Here is a 23,736-nt window from a genome sequence, read left to right on the forward strand (position 1 = left end):
TTATGAATCCCAAGATCCCATATGCTTTGCTAACCCCTCTCTCAATATGTCCTGCCACCTTCAAAGATTGATGCACATGCACTCCCAAGGCCCTCTGTTCCTGCACACAGTTTAGAACTATGCCATTAAGTATATATTGCCTTGCCCTATTCCTTCTGCCAAAATGCATCACCTCACACTTGCCAATATTAAATTCCATATGCCACCTCTCTGCCCGTTCTGCTAGCCAATCTATGTCCTGTTGCAGGCAGTTCATATCATCTTCACTGTTTGCCTCACCTCCAAGTTTGGTGTCATCAGTAAATTTTGAGATTCTACTCTTTATTCCAAGTTATTTATATATAGCAAAAAAAAGCAGTGGTCCCACCACTGTCTACCATCCTCCAGTCTGAAAGGTAGTCATTTACTATGACTCACTGCTTTCTGTCCTTAAGCCAATTTTTTTTATCCAATTGGACACTTACCCTCCTATTCCATTAGTCTCAATTTTGTTAACCAGCCTTTCATGTGTTATCAAATGCTTTCTTAAAATCCAAATAAACAACATTCACTGCATTCCCTTCATGAACCTTTTCTGTTACTTCATCAAAAAATTCGATTAAATTAGTCAAGCATGATCTGCCTTTTACAAATCCATGCTGGCTGTTTTTAATTAACTCAAACCTCTCTAAGTGTCCATTGATATTTTGCCTGATTATTGTTTCTAAAACTTTACCCACCACTGATGTTAAACTAACTGACCTGTAGTTGCAAGGACTGTCCTTACACCTTTTTCTTGAATAAGGGTATCACATTTGTCACTCTCCAATCCTCTGGCGCCTACCCTGTATCCAGGGAAGATTGGAAGATTTTGGCAAGCCCTTCAGCTATCTCCATCCCCACTTCCTTTAGCAACCTGGGATGCAAGCCATCCGGACCAGGTGACTTATCAATCCTAAGCATTGCCAACCTTCCCCCCTCAATTTTTATTCTAACCATTGCCTCTGCTCTCTCTGCTGCTACCGATATTTTGTCAGCCTCCATTTCCTTAGTGAACGCTGATGACAGGTACTCTTAAGTATATTAGCTCTACAACTTTTTCCCCTTTTTTAGGTGCTTGTCCAGTTCCCTTTAGAAAGCTATGATTAAACCTGTCTCCATCACACTCTTAGGCAGTGCATTCCAGGTCCTAACCACTTGCTGTATATATCCTCATGTCATTGTTTCTTTTGCCGATTGCTGTAAATCTATGCCCTCTGGTTCTTAACTCTTCAGTCAATGGGAACAATTTCTTTCTACCTACTCTCATTAGACCCCTCATGATTTTGAGCACTTCTATCAAATTGCTCATCAGCCTTCTCTCCTCAAAGATGAGAAACTTCAGCTTCTCCAATCTATCCATGTTACTAAAGTGCCTCATCCCTGAAACCATTCTTGTAAGTCTTTTCTGCACCCTTGCTAAAGCCTTCACATCCTTCCTGAAAAGCAATGCCTGGAATTGGACACAATGCTCCAGTTGAGGCCAAACCCGTGTTTCATAAAGGTTCTTCATAACTTCAATGCTTTTGTACTCTTTGCCTCTATCTATAAAGCCACAGATCCAGTATGCCTTTTTCACCATTTTCTGAATCTGCCCTGCCACCTTCATTGATTTGTGCATATGTAAATCAAGATCTCTCTGTTCGTAAACCCCCATTAGAATTGTACCATTTGTTTTATATTTCCTTTCCTCAATCTTCCTACCAAAATGAATCACTTCACACTTCCCTGCATTAAATTTCATCTGCCATGTGTCTGCCCATTCCATCAATCTGTCTTTGTCCTCTTCACAGTTAACAACAGTTTTGTGTCATCTGCAAATTTTGAAATTGTGCCCTGTACACCCAAGTCTAGATCATTCATATATATCAAGAAAAACATTGGTCCTAACACCGGCTCCTGGGGAACATCATTGTATACATTCCTCCAGTCCAATAGTACAACTGTTCACCACTACTGTTTCCTGTCACTCAGTCAGCTTCATATCTATACTGTCCCTGTCCCTTTTGTTCCATAGGCTTCAACTTTGCTGAGAAGCCTACATGTGACACTTTATCAAATGCCTTTTGGAAGTCCATGTTCACCACATCAACTAAATTACCCCCCATCATCCCTCCCTGTTACCTCACCAAAAAACTGTCAAACTAGTTCAACGTGATTTGCTTTTAACAAATCCATGCTGGCTTTCCTTTAATTAATCCACACTTGTTCAAGTGACGGTTTGTCCCAGATTGTCATTTCTTAAAACTTTCCCACCACTGAGGTTAAACTGACTGGCCTGTAGTTGCTGGGATTGTCTTTTTCTTGAACAATTCTCCAATCCTCTGGCACCACCCCCTAATGAGGATTGGAATATTATGGCCTGTATCTCCACAATTTCTATCCTTGCATCCTTCAGTATCCTCATATGCATCCCATCTCGTCCTGGTGACTTATCAAATGTAAGTACAGTCAGCCTTTCTCATACCTCTATCAATTTTTGGCCCATCCGGTATCTCAACTACCTCCTTTCACTGACTTTGGCAGCATCTTCTTCCTTGGTAAAGACAGATGCAAAGTACTCATTTAGTACCTCCAGACATACCCTCTGCCTTCATGCATAGATCCCATTTTGGTTCATAATTAGCCCAACCCCCCCTCTTACTAACCTTTTACTATCTATATTCCTATAGAAGACTTTCCGATTCTCTAATGTTAGCTGCCAGTCTCCTCTTATTTCCTTTTTGCCCTTCTCATTTCCTTTCTCACTTCCACTTTGAATTTTCTATTCAGCCTGGTTCACACTTGTAACATCAGACATCTGTCATACACGTCCTTTCTCTGCTTCATCTTACTCTCTCTCTCTTTTTCTTTCCTCATCCAGGGAGCTCTGGGTTTGATTGCCCAACCTTTCCCCCTCATGGGAATGTGGCTTGACTCTACCAAACCACCTTCTCTCTAAAAGTAGCCCATTATTCTGTTAACAATTTTACCTGCAAATCTTTGATTCCTGTTTACCTAGGACAGATGCTTTTTCACTCCATTGAAATTGGCCTTCCTCTAAGTATTTTTACTCTTGATTGCTCCTTGTTCTTTTTCTATGGCTAACCTAAGCCTTATAATGTTACAATCGCTGTACCCTGAATGTTCCTGTACTGTCACTTGATCCATTTGACCCACCACATTCCCCAGAACCAGATCTAGCAATACCTCCTCCTTGGTTGGGCTGGAAAAATACTGAGCAAGAAAAGTCTCCTGAACACACAAACTCTTGCCCCTATTTTCCTTCACATTATTACTACTGTACTGTTCCCATTGGTGGATGGATCGAGAACATGAGGGCACAAATTTAAGGTAATTGGCAAATGAAGCAATGTGACATCAGGAAAGACTTTTTCATGCAGTGAGTGGTTAGGATCTGGAATGCACTACCTGAGGGTGTGGTGGAGGCAGGTTCAATTGAGGCAATCATGAGGGAATTGAATTGTTATCTGAAAAGGAAGAATGTGCAGGGCTACCGGGAGAAGGCGGGGGTGTGGCACTAGGTAAATTGCTCCTTTGGCGAGCTGGCACAAACACAACGAGATGACTGGCTGCACCCTGTACTGTAACAATTCTGTGATTCTCTTAGGATAATTAAAGGCTCCCATTAACATTGTTTCATATTTTTTGCACCTCTGTAATTTCCATGCAAATTTGTTCCTCCATTTTTTTTGAATATTTCCTTATTTTGCATCGTCCTTTTCCTTTTTAAAAGAAAGTGGACACTGTGTGCCCCACTCTGAAATTAGCCACCTGAGGAGCAGAGTTTTGCAAATACTTGCCCAAAGCAGCTTTTTTTTTAACCTCAATATATGTCATTGCTGCACACCTAGCAGTATAACTCTGATCTATGCTGAAGCATAACTGCAACCCACAACATGCAGCTCTAACAAGCTGTCTATTTATGCATTATGTTGTTGGAATATATCTTCTCTTTTTAATATTCATTAGCTCACTGGTTATAATTTACCATTGTCCCGTCCCCACCAACCCCAAAGAACTCTTATCTCTGATTAACTAAGTCATGATACAGATTGATCTGCCTTTTATATTAAAAATCTTATACATAGAAAATTACATTTTAAAAACTCTACTGATTTGTTTCCAGAGATTAAATACACAGTTCAAATCCAGCCTAAGAATTGAATAATGAAGATCGCTTCTTGCTAATAGCCATCGAGAGTAGCATTTGATTAGTTTTGGCCATCTTTTTAGTCTCCAGTGACTGTGAATACAAAATGCATTTTTTTGTTCCTACTTGGATACCATAATTTCTGAACTGATCTGATTCGTATTGTCATGAATGTAAATTGCAGTTTTTTAAAATTTTAATTTGAAATAGGGTTACAGGTCTAAGGAAATACAATGTTGCAGTCATTTCCTCTTTCAGGAATTAACTGAAAATGTTCCTTATAATTCTTCTCGTGTATTCTCACCGGCTGCAACATGAACATATAATGCCGTAATGTCAGGCAGCATTCAATGTGATTTTAAGTTTGGTACCCCCAAATTGACATGATCGAGACAGTAGTTTTCTAGCTAACGGAGATGACAGTTTCTGCAAAGAAGCACTGTTTTTCTTGATTTCAGTGACAGAATTATGAAATCACACATTTGTTTTGAAAGAAATACTCTCATAATGGCTTTATCCTCCGCTGTTCAAGCCAAACATACAACTTTACCAAAATCTAAATTTCCATGTAGATCACCAGTTGACCTCCTGCATAATTGCGCATTATCATTTTTAAAATGTGTCATTCTCTCATCTCCGATTCTATCCCCTCTTGAGTTGACTTATTCCGTATTTCTTTTTTGTCTTTTCTTTCTACCTTTTTCTAACTCTATCTCTATAGATGGGAGACTTCTGTGAGTCTTCTCTGCTCTTCAACTGTCTTTTTGTACACCTATCACACACATTCTTCTCTCTGAATGTTTCCCTTTCTTTCCTTTGTCTTTCACAAACATAAGAAAAATCTAATCCCTATTATATAATTTCCTGCAAGCTCTGAGCAGGTTGCTTGGTGTACTGATTAGCAGTGCAAGATGGATATTTAGCAAGACAAAAACCCACAAAAAATCCAAATAAATAATGCTTGTGAGTTGTAGGAACAGACGGCTGAGTAATAGGGCCAAATAAATTTGAAAGGTTATGAGATGTCAAATTGTAGCTCCCTTGTGACATTCCACGTGTATTTTTATAAAGAAGCTACATTAATTATAAAATTTAGTAGTGTATCCCTCACCAGCAGCAGGTAGCTAAGGAAAGAAATGTATGTCCGTCAAAGACTGTAGTTACAGGAATACATTTACATGTGATACAAACCTTAGTAGCAAAATGAATTTCAATCATAAATTTATTTTGCTAATACTAATTTTGCCTGCCTGTGGAAGATGGTACTGTGCAGCCGAATGGCCCAAGTTGTTATCCATGATGTTTCCTATTGTCTGCTTTCCCTATCAATTTTATCTTTCTGCAGCTCAGTTGGTTCCCTAATGCAATTTAAAATTGAAGTCAAAACACTACTTCAGAGAAGCAGCCTTTAAACGTAAGTTGTAATTTAAAAATAATTAAGACACTTCATATGTAAAATTGTATTAAATGCAGAATATTTAACCGCTTAGGTGATTTTGAAAAACCTGATTCTTGCTTAAGTCAATGCCAGTCAGCCATTGCTGGACTTTGCAGTTACATCATCCAAGTATGTCTTTTGCAGCTGGGGGAACCTATTTGGGAGACTTTCTTCTGGATGAAATGAAGAAAACATCCTCATTTCCTATGACTTTTTTTTTTCTCATCAGTACTTCTGGGGCAAGCACTGCAAATTAAAAGGACTCCTAGCCCTGCATAGAATTTTTCCCCTTCAAAATATTTTGAAATCAAAAATGGAAGCTCTTAAAGATTAAGATTCTATCCAGCCTTTGAGGAATAGGAAGCAAATAACTCAGTCCCTGCAAAGCCTATTGTTCAGAAACAACACGTAATGCTTGTGCCCCCAATTTGACTGAAGGATTATCAGAATAAATATGCTGCCCTGGATTAACACTTTGCACAAATGCAGCAAAATGTTTCTTGTAACTGAGAGCTGAAAGAAAAGGAAGTACACGACAATAGGAATGCCTTCTCTGTATCTGATTCTAATTCTCAACACAAACTCAAAAGTATTAAGTAAGGGTTTGAGAAGGCTTGATTACTTGATCCCATACTCTGTAAACTTAGCAATGCACCAAAATTAATTCAGTTATATGGATACATTGGATATTGCTGGAATCTCCCAATTCCCAGCTGAATATAAAGTGGTCCAGATGAAAAGTTCAATCAAGCATAGTATTTATACAAAGGATAATTCATTATGTTGTCATGTGACAGAGTGCCCTCCTGTGGGCATTCAAGGCAGTTTTTTTTCTAACTTTACGTTTTATGTGGAAAACCCCTCTCAGACCTGAAATTGAACTCAAAATAAATCATTAACAACCATTCTTATTAGAGAGATGGGAAAACCAAATGTAATTTTTTCCTGGAAGACAAGTTTTCATTTGCAACTGAAACAAGGGTATTAAAGACACAAAACTTCATATCGGAATAATTTCTGAGATGCATCTCTGCAGTGCATTTCAACTATTATTTTGGCACAACTAACCAAATATTCCATTGCTACATTTTCCTGTGCTGCAACACAACTTTGAAGTGCTAATTATGCAGGATAAACACCACAGTGAAAGTAAATCTCAATTTTTTTTGTTTTAAAAAAAGCAAGGAAACATATTCTTTTCCTAACAACCTGGGCGGCACAGTGGCGCAGTGGTTTGCACCGCAGCCTCACAACTCCAGCGACCCAGGTTCGATTCTGGGTACTGCCTGTGCGGAGTTTGCAAGTTCTCCCAGTGACCGCGTGGGATTCCGCCGGGTGCTCCGGTTTCCTCCTACAGCCAAAGACTTGCAGGTTGATAGGTAAATTGGCCATTGTAAATTGCCCCTAGTGTAGGTAGGTGGTAGGGGAATTGAGGGGATGTGGTAGGAATATGGAATTAATGTAGGATTAGTATAAGTGGGTGGTTGATTGTCAGCACAGACACGGTGGGTCGAAGGGCCTGTTTTAGTGCTGTATCTCTAAATAAACTAAATAAATAAATAAACCTGAACACCACTGTTCTTTAGCTCATGATTAGATGATAAATATCCAGGAACGTCCAATCTCCCCAAGTTAAGCTATTGGGGAAATTTTCCTCTGTTTGAAATCAAATGGTTTTAAATTTTTAACACTGTCATTTTATAATGACACTGGTCACCACATTATAGGAAGGATGTGGAAGCTTTGAAAGGGTGCAGAGGAGATTTACTAGGATGTTGCCTGGTATGGAGGGAAGGTCTTACGAGGAAAGGCTGAGGGACTTGAGGTTGTTTTCGTTGGAGAGGAGGAGGAGAGGTGACTTAATAGAGACATATAAGATAATCAGAGGGTTAGATAGGGTGGATAGTGAGAGTCTTTTTCCTCGGATGGCGATGGCAAACACGAGGGGACATAGCTTTAAGTTGAGGGGTGATAGATATAGGACAGATGTCAGAGGTAGTTTCTTTACTCAGAGTAGTAGGGGCGTGGAACGCCCTGCCTGCAACAGTAGTAGACTCGCCAACTTTAAGGGCATTTAAGTGGTCATTGGATAGACATATGGATGAAAATGGAATAGTGTAGGCCAGATGGTTTCACAGGTCGGCGCAACATCGAGGGCCGAAGGGCCTGTACTGCGCTGTAATGTTCTAATTCTAAATAATGCAAGTATAATACCTTTCTTTCAAATAAGGTGAAAAGATTGAAGGTGCTATTTAAATAGTTGAGTCACAATGTGCTGTACTGGGTTCATTATCCAATAGAACTAAAAGGTTGCCAGAGCTCGAATAATGGGACCAAGCTCAATAAATTACAATGTGCCAATCCTGGCAAAGTGAAGAATCACTCCGTTGCTCTGAAGGGAGTCAAAGATGATTCTGCTGCTCGCATGCAGTGAACTCTATTCATTGTGATGCAGAATTCTTAGAAATTTAGGAACTTTTCTGCAAGGAAATTGTGGCATTCCCTTCTTGGTCCTCAGCCATATTAAAAAAAAATCTACTGTTAGTTTTGCATATGCTATACAAGCTGCTGATTTTTAGTTGAATCAATTTATCCCTCTTCAAGAAAAAACAGCTCATCAATCATGGTAAAAGGTAGATCATCTTCAGAACTGTCTTTGACTCCATTGATCAGTACCTCTGTGTATATGGGTCATAAGATGCATATCTCTGGAAACCTGTTGAAAGCCTGAAAATTTGTTAGAATACTCAAAAATCAGTAAGTACCAGGCTACGGTTAATAATGCTAATACCAAAAATGATTAAAATTTTACATTAATATTTGTCAAAAGACTGCCCTTTTTAAAAATGATTAGTAAACCTTTCTTGTTTACTTACAAATGTGCTGCAATGATGTAAATTGTGTCCAAAACACTTCTCTTGTGCAAAATACCTCCCTTGCCATTCAAAAACTGGTTTCACACAGTCTGTCCAAAAAACAGTGATATAACAAATGGTCTGTAATAAGGTGGGGCCATCAGTTTTTTGTTACATTAAAAGTAAAAATAAATGCAGCATAAGTTAAAACTAAACAGTCCACCATAAGATGTGCTGGTGCAAAATGGCAAAGAGTGATTGTTACGAATGAGAAAGAAGTCTAGGGTTCCCTTTCAGCCTTCACCTGGTCTTTCTGTAACAGGGTTCTAATTTTTAAAGTGTTTTTAGCTCCCCCTTGGTGAATCCTTGTTCACTACTTCCCAAATATAAGGCAAAGAAACCAGCACAACAGGCTTTCTCGGGTTTAGAGAAAAGTGAAATTTTATTAAACTTAAACTCTAATTTGGTTAACGCGATTTGGATACACGACAAGCCCAAGCCAGCATGCATATGTGATAGACACATGCAAGTAGGGACAGAAAAGAACAGAAGAAAAATAAAGTGGAAAAGTTTGAGGCAATCTCTGAAGAGTTTTTCTTTGTTACTGTGCTTCAAGCTTGCTGTGGAGTCCTTTATTATAGATAGGTCTTGCTTTTTATTGGGGCCCACTATTCTTATTAAACCCTGTTCAATGTAGGAGACTTTTTTCTCTTGGTTCATGTGTCTTCAGTAGATTTTGGAGTTCTGTGAGAAAGAGATGGGAGCAGCCAGGAGAGGTCTTTTCAATCCAGGAGCAAATAGCTTTCTGCAGCTCTCAGTTTAAAACTGTACAATTCAGAAAAAAACCCAGACTGCCAAGCCAGTCAGTCATGTGACTAACTGGTTTGACCACGTCAGTTTGTGGATTGTCTTGGAGCAGGGGATAGCTCCTCTGTTCCGCGCACTGTCTGTTAATATGCAAATATGTCTTTCCAGCCAGGGGCCTGGCAACCTCTTGTCACAGGCCTTGTCTTCTTCCCAGCAACAATTTAAAATTTAATGTCCATGTGGCAAAATTTAATATGCCTCATTCTTGTCAGGTGGAGGCCTGCATGACAGTGATCCTAATGAATGCATTTCAAATGTTAATCAGCACCTGATCTTTAGATGGACATGTTTAAATCTTATGTAAAATACATTATACTAGTGACTGGAGAGCTTAGGATATGAGAACATCTATGAAATAGAATACTTAAATAATTACTCTTATTCCATATACAAACCTAGGGAGTTCTGAATATTTAAAGAGAAATTGGCAGTCCATTCACATACAAGGGAGTTGTCTGATAAGACCAGAAATGCTTAGCTGGAAATCCTACTGGCAATAATGAATGTATTAAAAACTTTGACTTAAAGGATGCAAGTAAAGTTCTCGAGCAATACCATGTTGCCATTTGAAAAGCAATAAAAGCAACATAAATAGTGCATCAATGTAATTCAGATTCCCATTAAAACAGCCTGTTATTTTCTATAATGCTTTTAATTTTATATGATTTAGGAGAAAAAATGCATAGGAATTTGGGAAGCACCAGGCCTTCTGAGATGCCAACTTGATGAAGCTACAACATAGGACTATATGCATGCTGGACAATGGAAACAGCAAGGGATAGGCAGAGCTAAGTAGTCCCATGACCATCGGATCAGAGCTTTGCAGTGTTGCCACATCCGGTCATGAATGGTGGTGGGCAATTAAAACAACTGACAGGAGGAGGAAGCTCTCCAACATCCCCATCCTCAATGATGGTAGATCCCTGCAAGTCAGTGAAAAAGACCAGGCTGAAACTTTTGCATCATCTTTAGCCAGAAGTGCCAAGTGGATGATCCATCTCTGCCTCCTCCTGAGGTTTCCAGCATTGTAGATGCCAGTCTTCAGACAATTCTATTCACTCCATGTGATATCACAAAATGGCTGACGGCAATGGATATATCAAAGGCTATGGGCCCGACAACATCCCAGCTGTAGTACTGAAGGCGTGCTCCAGAACTGTCTGTACCCCTAAACAAGCTGTTCCAGTGCAGTGACAATACTGGCAACAGTGGGCGATGTGGAAAATTGCCGAAATATCTCCTGTCTATAAAAAAAATCAGGACAAATCCAATCCTGCCAATTACCACACCATCAGTCTACTCTCAATTGTAAGCAAAGTGATGAGGTATCGTCGACTGTGCTATCAAGCATCTCTTACTCAGCAATAATCTGCTCAGTTTGACCAAGTGTGGCACCAAGGAGCCCTAGAAAAAGTGAAGTCAATGGAAATCAAGGGGGAAAACTCTCCACTGAATAGTCATACCTAGCACAATGGAAGATGGTTGTGGCTGTTGGAGGCCAATCATTTACACTCCAGGACATTGCTACAGGAGTTCCTCATGGTAGTGTCCTAGGCCCAACCATCTTCAGCTGCTTCATCAATGACCTACCCTCCGTTCTAAGGTCAGAAGTGGGGATATGTGCTGCTGATTGCAGAGTGTTTAGTCCCATTCGTAACTGCTCAGATACTGAAGCAGTCCATGTCCACGTGCAGCAAGACCTGGGCAATGCTCTGCCTTGGGCTGATGATTGGTAAGTGATATTGGTGCGACACATGTGCCAGGCAATGACTGTCTCCAATAAGAGCAAATCTAACCAGCTTTCCTTGACACTCAATGGCATTATCACTGAACCCCCCACCATCAAAATCCTAGGGGTTATCATTGACCAGAAATTTAACTGGACCAGCCATATTGTTACAACCGAGGTAGGAGGAGTGCACTGTTAATTCAGTCCCACTTCTCCACTGGTCACAGCATATCAATAAAGTTTCCCACTTACTGAAGCAGCCAATTAGATACTCCTATTTGTCCCTGAATAAAGCACACCAACCAGATTTCTTTAATCAACAACAAAATTAACTGTTTATTATAAAACCAAGTCTTAACCAATAGTGACATAAATCTGTATATGAATTGAGATATTAAAGCTTCTTATTTCCCCTAACCCTCATGCACACACACATAATCCAAAAACCAGTTAACTGGAGGAAAAAAAGGATTTTTGTTGACAGCTGTTTAATAGAAATGAAAGGAATAATAAAAACTTAGCCTGTCATTATCTGGAAGAAAGTTCTTTGGGTTGGTGAGGTGTCCCAAAGTCAAATAGTTGGATGCCACTTGAAGTCTTTCCAGGCAAGGTTGAAGAGCAGTCTGTGATATGTAGATGTTCAAAGAACTTCAACAGTAGAAGGTTTGACATAAGGTCTTCCATCAGGTGAGCAGCAACAAGGATGATCTTGGCTCTTACAGTAGCAGTAAAAGGTTTCTTCCAATATTATGGATTTCCTAAACCCAGGAGGGAATAGGGACCACACTTGATGCAGGGATTCTTTAGAGACAGGAGGCAATAGGAATCTGCCACCTTTTGAAATACATGGTTTCTTAAGAGATGCAGGATTCCTTTATAGAGAGATACATTTTTTGAATCATCTTCTGATTTCCAGGCAGATCGAAATCAAATTTTCAAATGCCTGCTTTTTGTCCAAACTCACTGGCTTTTTAGTGTTCAAAACAGAAACCAAAACCTTCCATAAACAAGTCACATGACCAGTCATAAGTTATTTCTGGTCATAAGAGGGTAGCTCTGAGGTCAACCCCCTGCTGGTTTCCTTGAAATTACCTGCATTCCAGTCCTTGTTTACCAGTTCAGCTTTTATTGATCATATAGATCATAGCACTGAAACAGGCCCTTCAGCCCACCGAGTCTGTGGCGACCATCAATCACCCAATTTTGTTGAACTTCCTTTCAAAACATCCATAAAGTTCAACTATTTGCAGGTGTCTCAATGTCCACTGAAATCCTTTTCAGATTTTAACAACACAGAATCCTAGGTTTTAACACACAAAAAAAATCGTCGTAACAGTATAAATACTGGGACTGCAGGTCAGAGGCTGGGAATTCTGTAGCAAATAACTTGCCTCCTGACTCCCCAAAGCCCATCCACCATCTACACGGTGCAATGTAGGACTGTGATGGAATACTTGCCGCTTGCTTGGATGAATGCAGCTCTAATGACACCCAAGTACACCATCCAGGACAAAGCAGCCCGCTTGATCATCATCCCATCCACCACCTTAAACATTTACTCCCTGCACCAATGGCGCACCTTGGCTGCAATGTGTACCATCTACAAGCTGCACTGCAGCAACTCGCCAAGGCTCCCTAGACAGCACCTTCCAAACCCATGACCTCTACCACCTAGAAGGACAAGGGTGGAAGATGCATGGGAACACCACCTGCAAGTTCTCCAAGTCACACACCATCCTGATTTGGAACTATATCATTGCTCCATCACTGTACTGGAACTCCCTTTCTCATAGCCCTGTAGCCATACATACACCACATGGACTCCAGTGGTTCAAGAAGGTGGCTCACCACCACCTTCTCAAGGGCAATTAGGGTTGGGCAATAAATGCTGGCCTTGCCAGTGATGCTGTCATCCTATGAATTAAAAAAAAAAATCAATCTGTTCCTTTCACCCTCATGTATTTATCTAGTTTTCCCTTCAATGTATCTATGCTAGTCACCTTAATTACTCCTTCTGGGAGTAAGTTCCAAATCCTAACCACTCTTTTTAGGTTGTTATGGAAGCTCCACATGCCAAATGGGAAATATTAATTTAATCGATTGGAACTTTGCCTGAGACTTTTACTGGAAATTGTTACAAATAACTTTAAAAAGAAAAGCTAGCAGCCGAGATGGCCACAGCAATTTGCACATGAATCATCAATACAGCAGACCAGAGACAAACATGATTGACTCAACCTATCCAGAATAATGGGGTACGCTCTAACTCAGTTATCTGAGATGGCCTTATCAATGTGGTCATCAAGAGCCATCGACACCCGTTGACTCTGAAAGAGCCAACACCTCCACCAAGTGTGACTGGAGAGTCTGAGGGGAGAGCCTTGAATCTCAGAACATTCCAGAAGAACCTCATTAAAACACCAAAGAGGTGGTCATGTCATGGGATGACTGTGCATCTCTGGGGAGACTGAGGGTTTTTGCTAGTCAGAAGGCAGAACAGTAACAGAGAAGCCATCCACAGAATGTCTCTCTATATCTCTGCAGTCCAGATCCAGAGAAAGCCCGATGCAGCTAGTAAAGCCAAGTCTACAGACCACCATAACCAACAACTAGGATACAAGGGTCAAAACCCCCTCTTCTGCCTTCCGGAGCCTGAGAAGAAAGCCCAAAATGTACATGTGGCCCAGTGAGGACTTCAGGATCACAATTCTAACTAAGAGCACTGGGACTCCTGAACTGTATTTAAATTTAATTTATTTCAGACTCTACTCCAACCACTCAACTCCGTTTCCCTCTGACATCAGTTTGTGTATGTGTGTCTCTCTCACTCTCGTGTGAATGTGAGCATGGACACGCAGCGTATTTTAGTAATTTTAACCTGTTTGAAGTGTTAAGGATCATTAACTTGCATCTTTCTTGTTTAAACTCAAAACCTGTCTGGTTCTTTTGCAATTATATTAGAGGAACAGGAGCAAGCACTCACTGAGGTGATAAGTTCAATCACTGTTAAAGGATAAACCCTGTTGTGGTCAAACCAGAGAAGGGGCAAAAGGGGAGCCTGAGACCCCTTCCTCACCGGTTGTAACAAGGTAAATAAGTTTCTCCTGAATTCTGTATTAGATTTATTAGTAATTATCTTATTCATCACCCCTAGTTCCGGTCATCCCCAGAGGTGGAAAGATCTTCTCTAAGTCTGCTCTATCAACTGCTTCTGTAATCTTAGGCCATGACCAGGTCACCCTCAGTTTTCTCTTTTCTAGTGAAAAGTGACCCAGACTGTTCAATCTTTCCTGATGGATAATACCTAGAATCATAAAATGGAATCCTGGAATAGTTACAGCACGGAAGGTGGCCATTCAGCCATCAAGCCTGCGCCTACTCTTTGCAAGAGCAATTTAGCTACTCCCCTCCCCTGCCCTTTACCCTGTCAATTGTTTTTGCCTTCAGGTGCTTTCCAATTCCCTTTTGAAAGCCACAATTGAATTTCCCTCCATTGCCTTTTCAGGACCATAACCACTCATTGCTTTTAAAAAAAAAATCTTCATGTCGTCTTTTCTTTTGTTAATTACTTGAAATCTGTGTTTTATTTTTATTCTTTCATGGGATATGGGCATCGCTGAGAAGGCCAGCATTTGTTAATTGCCTTTGACAACTGAATGGTTTGTTAAGCCATTTCAGAGGGAAGTTACGAGTAAAACCACATTGCTGTGGGTCTGGAGTCACATGTAGGCCAGACCAGTAAGGACAGCAGATTTCGTCCCCTAAAGGACATAAGTGAACCAGATGGGTTCAATCGATTTCATGGCACCATTACGGAGACTAGCTTTCAATTCCAGATTTTTATTGATTAATTGAATTTAAATTCCACCAGCTGCCATGGTGGGGTTTGAACCCCTGTCCCCAGGGTATTAGCCTGGGCCTCTGGATTACTAGCCCAGTGATATTGCAACTATGCCACCATCTGCCCTTTGTCCTCTGGTTCTATACCCTTCTGCAAATGGGAACAGTTTCTCTGTCTATTCTGTCGAGATCCTCATGATTTTTAACATTTCTATCAAATCTCCCCTCAATCTTTTCTAAGGACAACTCCAGCTTCTCTAATCTATCCATGTAACTGAAGTGCGTTACCCCAAAACCATTTTCATAATTCTTTTAGTTTAGTTTAGAGATACAGCATTGAAACAGGCCCTTCGGCCCTCCGAGTCTGTGCCGACCATCAACCACCCATTTATACTAATCCTACATTTATCCCATATTCCTACCACATCCCCACCTGTCCCCTATATTTTCCCTACCACCTACCTATACTAGGGGCAATTTATAATGGCCAATTTACCTACCAACCTGCAAGTCTTTTGGCTTGTGGGAGGAAACCGGAGCACCCGGAGAAAACCCACGCAGACACAGGGAGAACTTGCAAACTCCACACAGGCAGTACCCAGAATTGAACCCGGGTCGCTGGAGCTGTGAGGCTGCGGTGCTAACCACTGCGTCACTGTGCACCCTCTCTATAAAGCCTCTTAGTTTTGTATCATTCCAGTAAATCTGTTTTGCATTCATCTTGAATTATTTATTCTAAAAAAAAAATGAGTTGTACCCCATGCTTGAATTGAAGCTGTGGGTGTTAGACATTTATCACTTAACGTCTGAATGTGTATGTCTGTACACTGCCCATTACACTTTGAATAAAAGCATTCATTTTGGTCCAACAGCAGGAAACATTTATCAGCATTTTTTTTTTGCAAAGTGTGTAGTCCATTTCGAGCTGGTGCAATAAGTTGAAGTAAAACTTAAATTGATTAGTCTCAGGTAATCAATGATGAAAATGCAACAGTGTTTACTGTAATGGGTTTAATTTTTATTTGCTCTTTTATCTAATTGCCACAGTTTGATTAACTGACTCCTGATAGAATGGAAGTAAAAAAAGAACAGAATATTTCAAACAAAAACTCTCAATCTAATAACAAAATACTGCAGATGCTGGAAATTCTGAAATAAAAACTAGAAATGCTGAAAATATGCAGCAGGTCTGGCAGCATCTGTGGAGACAGAAGCAGAGTTAACATTTCAGGTCAGTGACCCTTGATCAGAACTGGCAGAGGTTAGAAGTGTAATAGGTTTTGAGCAAGTAAAGCGGGGGTGGGGCAAGAGATAACAAAAGAGGTGTTAATAGGATAAAAACACTAAGTCAGTTGGCATTGTCAAATGGCTTGCATTCTGGGTGTGCGTCCATCTTCAAAAATGAAAAATGATTGGGGGAAAAGGGGAGAGTATATATGATAGAGACGAGGATACATCACTGAAGTGATGTAATGGGCAAAATCATTAAGACATTTTTTTAAAAATGTGTGAATAACTAAAAATAATTGAGATGGAAAGCCTGAGTTATGTATGAAATGAAAACAGATTTGTAAATGAAGATTTAATTGAAGTCTGAAATTGCTAAAGTCATTCAGGCCAGAGACATTTCGGGTGTCAAGGGGAAAAATGGAATATAGGCAATAATGTGGCAGAGGAGATTGCCTGCTCATTATAGAACTCATTCCATTCCATGGAATGAAATTTGGATGATTTGTACAATTTGGGTGATCCACTCCACCATATCACATCCCAGGCATCAAATTTTAAAGTTGCCTCCATTGGTCTGAAGGTAGTGTATGAGGCCAATGATTGGAAGATCAGAATGGCATTGGAGGAGGACAGAGAGGATTGAAGTGACGATTCACAGGAGGTTTGCAGATGAACTTGCAAACCGAGCCGAGATGGTTCGCAAAGTGATCCTCTAAATTACATTTGGTTTCCTCCTCTGTAGAGGAGACTACACCATGGAGCAGTGATTACAATCTACCAGATGAGATAAAGTGTACATAAGATGGTGCCTGTCATGGAACGACTGTTTGGAGGGCATTGAATGTGCTGGTCTGCGTTTGTACAGGAATGGCAGCTCGAGAAATTGAGTTGGTGAAAGAGTGAACCAGGATGCTGTGAAGGAATAGCAGAATGAAAGGTTGGGACTAGGGAAACCTGTCACAGTTGTAGGAGGATGAGAGCTAAACCATAGGAAATTAGATGAGTTCAGTGAAAGGCCCTATTGACCATTACAGAGAGGAATCCTTGTTTGCCTCTGCAAAACAAAAAGGAAAATGTTTCAGAATCAGCAGGTTGCGTCTTCAGAGTAGATAACATGTAGACAGAGAAATTGGCTCAACTGATGTCCATCAACCACCATCTTCCTCCATCTGATAGAACCTGCTCTCACCTCGAACAACTTCTTTGTAAACTTTACTCACTTACTTCTGATAAAAGATGTCATGAACTCACATGGATCTCAGCTACACCAGTCTATTTTTAGGACATAATTAATCTTCTTTGTTCCAGTCCTAGACTTCCCTGATCTGTCTTACCATTGACAATTGCTTGTTGCTCTCTTTTTTTTCAGGTCTGGAGAATTTCATTTAATTCTGCTTTTAATTTCCTTTGTTCCCTCACTGTTACTAGGTCTGTAATGGAAACAGAAAATAATTGAAATACTCAGGTCAGGCAGCATTTGTGGAGAGAGACACAAAGTTAATGTTTTATGTCATTGACCTTTCATCTGAATGCATCGACCTGGAATGCTCACTCTGTTTCTCTCTCTACAGATCCTTCCTGACCTGTTGAGTAGTTCCAACAAGTTCTGCTTATTTCAGATTTCCAGCATCCATTGTTTTGCTTCTGTATTATTATGACTATCTCTGACTCCATCTGTCCATCCATAACTACCTGGTGTATGCTTCTTGCCATATAATATCCATTAAAGACTTTATCCGTTTCTCATTTTTCTATTAACATTGAATCTGCTCTGATGGCTTTCCTTTCCACACCAGAGCTTGTGAAATGGCCTCCTCTTTCCTCAGCTGAGGATTGTTTCTGATCCTCACCAGCAGCCCACTACATCCAATCATCTTCCAGCATTTCTGCCACCTACATGCGCCCAGCACGATACACATCTTTCCCTTCCCTTCTCTTTTCCAGAGGGATTGATTCATTTGTCCACCATCCCAGTTTCCAGCTGCCCTTCCTCTGATGTTTTCCCATGCAAATTCAGGAGAATCAACATCTGTCCATTCATCATCTGCCACAGTGTGATCATGAGCCCCAAACATTCCTTTCGCATGAGATAACAATTTGCATGTTTCTCTAATTTTGGTATTATATTTGCAGCTCATGTGGTGCCGTCTGCTCTGCAGCAGGGAGACCAAATGCTGATTAAATGACTGAACATCTCTCTTCTGTCTGCAAGAGTAGCAGAGCTTCCTGCAGCTTGACACTTTAACTCCTCCTAGTCCCACTCTGATTTCTTTGCCATTGGCTTTGTGTACTGTTCCAATGACGTTTGACACGAGCTTGACAACAATATCTTCTCTTTCTCCTGGGCATCTTGCTACCCTCTGGCTTGAACATTGACTTCAGTAGCTTGAGACTTGAGTTATATTATCATTTTCAAGCCTATTTAGATTTCATATCTAACTGTCCAATTTTCCCATCTCTCCAATGGTCTTGCATTTACCTGTGATCTTTCATTTCTATACCTATACACATACCCTTTGATTTTTTTAAAAAACATGTTAATGCTTCTATTTAGACTGAACTGATCAATGACATCATTCCACTGATGCATTGTTTGCCTGTTTTAAAAAAATTACCTCTTTTTCTGACTATTAATATGTTTGTCTTTTTTTTGTTCTGAAGAAGAGTTTGCAATTAGAATCTTGTCTGTCCTCTCCTGCTTGACATACTGAGAGTTTTGTTCCTGATACAATGGGATATGTTTGGGTTTCACTGCATACTAATCTAAATAAAATAGGTAATCGACTGATGCATTTTTCATAGAAGACATTAAAGACCATCCCAGAGAATTACCTTGGGGCAAAAGAATTAAATTCCCCTTTATCATTACTATCAAATCAATGTAAGAAGACTACAGTTAGCTTTCATCACTTGTCTGAATTGCCAGAGAATTTTTTTTAAAAAGTTAAATCTTTTACTACGAAGACTGAAAAAAAAACAATTACTTTAAACAATAGTCTTTGGTCAAAAGGAAACAAAAGCACACCATCTTAGCTTTCTTTAATTTATTTTTCTTTCTCTGAATTTAATTTGATAAATCTTAATTATTTCCCTGAAATTAAATTTTAGAGAATATATTCAATACAACTTCAAAACCAGCACACACAATTAAACACTTAGTGGATTATACTTCAGGCATTTAGTATAAATATTCCAAATAATATCATGTTGTGTAGATTAACCTACTGAGTGAATTGCCTCTGTGCCTTTCAGAATAACAGTCTTCTGCTACATAATATTTGCTGACTGGATGCTCTAAGAAATGTTAATACAAATTGTAAAGTGGAATTATTCAAATTATGGCCAGACTTAAAATTTCATAGTTTATATTTGTTGCTGAATCTGTTTTAAAAGTTGCCACCTTGGTTTATGTAAATTCATTAATGGTAACATTTTTGTTGTATGAGACCCATCAGAAGAATAAGAACTTCTATTGGGTTCATGTTTACAGATAAACATGCTTTCCAAGGTGAAAGCTTTACTCGAGAACATGAACTGACTTAATGTTTTTTTTAAAACTTTGTTTTGTTGCAGTTGTTGTTAATGGTTATGTTCCAAGCCAATTTTAGCTTGCTAGTATCATGAGATGGCATTTGGCTCTCATCAGTCATGTTCTGCAGTGCAAAAGATTTTTTTATTGCCAACAAAATTGATTTTAATTAAATTTGATCAAAGAGCACTATATGCAAATGACAAAATGGTTGTTGAAAATGCAAGCAGCCCTTTGAGCCCGAATGAGTAAAATATGCTGGAAAGGATACTGGCTTGTTAGTCAGTTTCTTTTAAGGTTCCTTTGACAAAGACATTTCACAATAAGGAATGTGAAGGTTTTATTTTGGCATTGATTACCCCCCAAAAAATGCTGAATTACTGATCCAAAAGCAGAGAGAAGCTGTCACATTTAGACTTTTAGACAAATCATCCAAATCCTAAGTGAAGTCTGAAGAGGGGAGGAATGAAACACAACTGTTTGCTTGAGGAGGCCTTCATGACCAAGGAAACAAACGGCACAGACCAATGTGCCAAGCTGTCAGGCAAATGTACGTTGATATAGGCACAGGTCTACTAACATTGAAGTTGATACCAACAGAAAATGTAAACTTCAAACATGGCAATGCATTTTTTTCATCAGTTTTCTTTTGGAATTTTGCAGGATATAGGAAGTAATATTTACGGGTACACTGCCATTTACACTGCAACATTGCAAATTGTCAGGCTGCATTCACAGTACAGAAATCTTTCACATGGTGCAGAAGAGAAGTTTGAAGAGTGGTATTTTCAGCACTGCTTTGCATTATGGGAGTGACTTGGTGTTACTACTGGGCATCAACTCAGGATTCCACAAAATTACCAAGACTGTACCAATGCTCATTCTGGCCAAGTCAAATTTCAATACCCACATACTTTAAACTATTTAAACAACAATATGCATAAATATTGCAATGATACTGGCAAAGCATTGTTTTACGCATGCAGAACAGAAACAGACAGAAGATCATGCCTGCTCTTGCTGCAGCAGCAGTCCTGTTTTGTTAATGTAACTGTCAATCTGAATTGTGACTCTGTCTTACTTAATGTTTCCAGATCGGCGGTTTCAGAAAATTGATGAGAGCCCATTAGCAATTTGCACACTAATTTTGATTTTTAATTTCAAATTTTGTCCACATGACTAATACTCATTTCAATGTAAGACTTGCTAAGTGTTGATCAGGAGAGTTTGAATTACGTATGCTATGGCTGCTATTGGTATTCATACTTGATCAGACGACAAGAGGTCTGATTTAAAGTAATTAGATTCTACCTGTTTTTCCATTCAGTGAGATAACTGTCTCGGTGCCATGTTGGGCTTCATCAAGCAGCCTGAAAATCAAGACTAGTTTGAGACACAATTACAGCACTTGAATGTGTTCCTGGATAGAGTTGACTTTTTAACCATTAAGTTGAACCTATTTGAGTGGATCTTTTTTCTGTGTTGAGAGTTTGCCAATCAGGGAAAGCTGGAATTGCCATAATGATGGGTAACAGTTCAAAATACAATAAGAACAAGACCATTTGTAGAATAAAGTGATTCAGTAGTAGCTTCTTGTGAGCCATGTATAATGCTGCCAATGTATTGCAGATCTGTGAAATGAAACAGAACAGCAGTGGGGAACATTTAAACTGGTGACCGATAGAGTCCAGCTGAAAAATATCCCACTAAAAAATGAGAACTAGCCAGCAATGACACTCCATCAATGAAGAAAGTAATAGGGGCAAAATTGAAACTTAAAGGCAGATACGAAGTACATTGACAACAAAGAAACAGATGATAAAAGGGTTTATGAAAAGGTTAAAAATGAAGCCAAAAATCAACTAGGAAGGCGGAAAGAAACATGAAATTAAATTATCAAGGAACGTAAAACTAAATAGTAAAGTATTCCACAGACACATAAATAAAACAAAAAGCAGGATATGGATAGGGCCATGAAGGGATACAATAAACTCGCAGCTAATAGCAAAATGATAAAAATATGAAATAATTACTTGGTTCTCCTGGAGCATGCCAACAGTGGACATATTGGAAGAAATCAAAAATATATATTAAGACGCTTAAGATAGAAACTGGGAAGGTAATTGATCAAAATTGAGAGGATAAGATACATGGTACAGATAGATTTCATCAGCAAGAATCTAGGGAAGGACTAACAGAGGCACTGTTAGAATAGTGCTAGAGGACTGGCAGACAGATAATGTGATTCCTAGATTTAGAACAAGGAGATGGAACAAGTCTAGTGAACTATAGACCAATTAGCTTAACATTGGCAGGAAAGATCATGGAATCCTTACTCTAAGATGTAATAGAAAAACACCTAAAAACTGAAAATAAAGAAAAACAGTGATCAGCATGGGTTCCAAAAGGGAAAGTCATGCTTGACCAACCTTATTGTGTAGATAAGGGCAATGCAATAGACATAATATAGTTGGATTTCCAAAAGGCCTGCAGAGTAAGGACAGAATATGTGGAGTCAGGGGACAAGCAGCAAGCTGGCTGCAAAATAGAGAGTAGGGATTAAAAAACAGTTACGCGAAGTGGTGTTCCACAAGGATTATTGACAGGGCCATTGTTTTTCACCATTTATAGAAACAATTTGGAATTGCAATTACAATTTCAAAATTTGCAGTTGACACTAAATTGAGGAGTGTAGTTAGTGCAGACCAGTCCTACAACAAAATGCACGAAGACTTTAAACTTGCAGAATGGGTGTGTAAATGGCAAATGAATTTCAATATAGATAGGTGCAAGTGATGCATTTTAGTAGGAAAATAAAAAGGCCACACACTCTTTGGAAAATCAGTCTTTAAATGGGTTAGAGGAGCAGGGGGATTTGTCCGTACAGATACACAAATCAGTAAAAGTAACAACACCGGTTGATAAGGCCATTCGAAAAAACAAAGCACTTGGGTTAATTTCTAGAGGAATAGAATTGAAAAAGAGAAGTTATGTTAAATTTGTATAGAACCTTGGTTGACCATATTTGGAGTACTGTGAAGAGTTCTGGTCACCATATTATAAAAGGAACATGGAAACACTGGAAAAGGTGCAAACATTATTTGAGAATGACACCGGAACTGAGAGGTTATATCTCTCGGGAAAGATTGGATAGTCTGAGGATCTTTCTCCTAGAAAGGAGAAGAATGACAACCTGATAGAGATCTTTAAAATTATGAAAGGATTTGATAGGGTAGACATAGAGAAGACGTTTCCATTTGCCCGCGACATCAGAACTGGGGGCCATAAATATAAGGTATTCAATAAATCCAATAGGGAATTCAGGAGAAACTTCTTCGCCCAGTGAGAGAATGCAAGACTCGCTACCACAAGGAGTAGTTGAGACGAACAGCATAGATGTATTTGAGGGGAAGCTAGATAAAGACACGAAGTAGAATGGAATGGAGGGATATATTGATGGGGTTAGACGAAGAAAGGGGAAGAGGCTCGTGTGGAGCATAAATACCAGTGAGGATCTGTTGGATCGAATGGCTTGTTTTGTCTGCTGTAAATACTACATAATACAGTGCTGACTTTAGTAGTTTGATCTGTAGCTCGGTCAATTTTTATAGGAACAGGAGTAGATCTTTCAGCCCCTCAAGCCTGTTCTGTTGTTCAATTGGATCTTAAGTCGATCTGTATCTTTTCTCCATCTACTTGCCTTGGTTCTTTAATCCTTAATGCTTTTGCCTGACAACAAGCTATCGATCTCGGTTTTGAAATGTTCAATGGACCTAACCTCAGCAGTATTTCGGGGAGAGATTCTCAGATTTCCATTGGGCGTTGTGTGAAGATCTGCTTCTCGACATCACCCAATTGTTGTATCCTTTAGCTCAATAATGGGGAGAATTGTCCCTCAATCATTTGTTACAAACAAATGTTCTTTGAATTACTATATTAAATTGATGCACAAGGATTAGCGAAGTAACTCATTCTCGTGTACAGATCACGTTATTGCGTACACGTTTACAATGTCAAAAGTAAGGCACAATTTTACACGTTATAATAAGTGTACTACCAGAGGAAATTAAGCCCCAA

General features: G+C 39.4%; 1 protein-coding gene across 6 annotated transcripts in view; it reads left to right on the forward strand.

The window, feature by feature from the left end:
* LOC137383870 (copine-8-like) overlaps window positions 1-23,736 on the forward strand; it is a 699,632-nt gene that overhangs the window by 19,782 nt on the left and 656,114 nt on the right. The gene's annotated exons all lie outside the window — the stretch shown is intronic.

Source organism: Heterodontus francisci, chromosome 25, assembly GCF_036365525.1.
Source record: "Heterodontus francisci isolate sHetFra1 chromosome 25, sHetFra1.hap1, whole genome shotgun sequence".
Taxonomy (NCBI): domain Eukaryota; kingdom Metazoa; phylum Chordata; class Chondrichthyes; order Heterodontiformes; family Heterodontidae; genus Heterodontus; species Heterodontus francisci.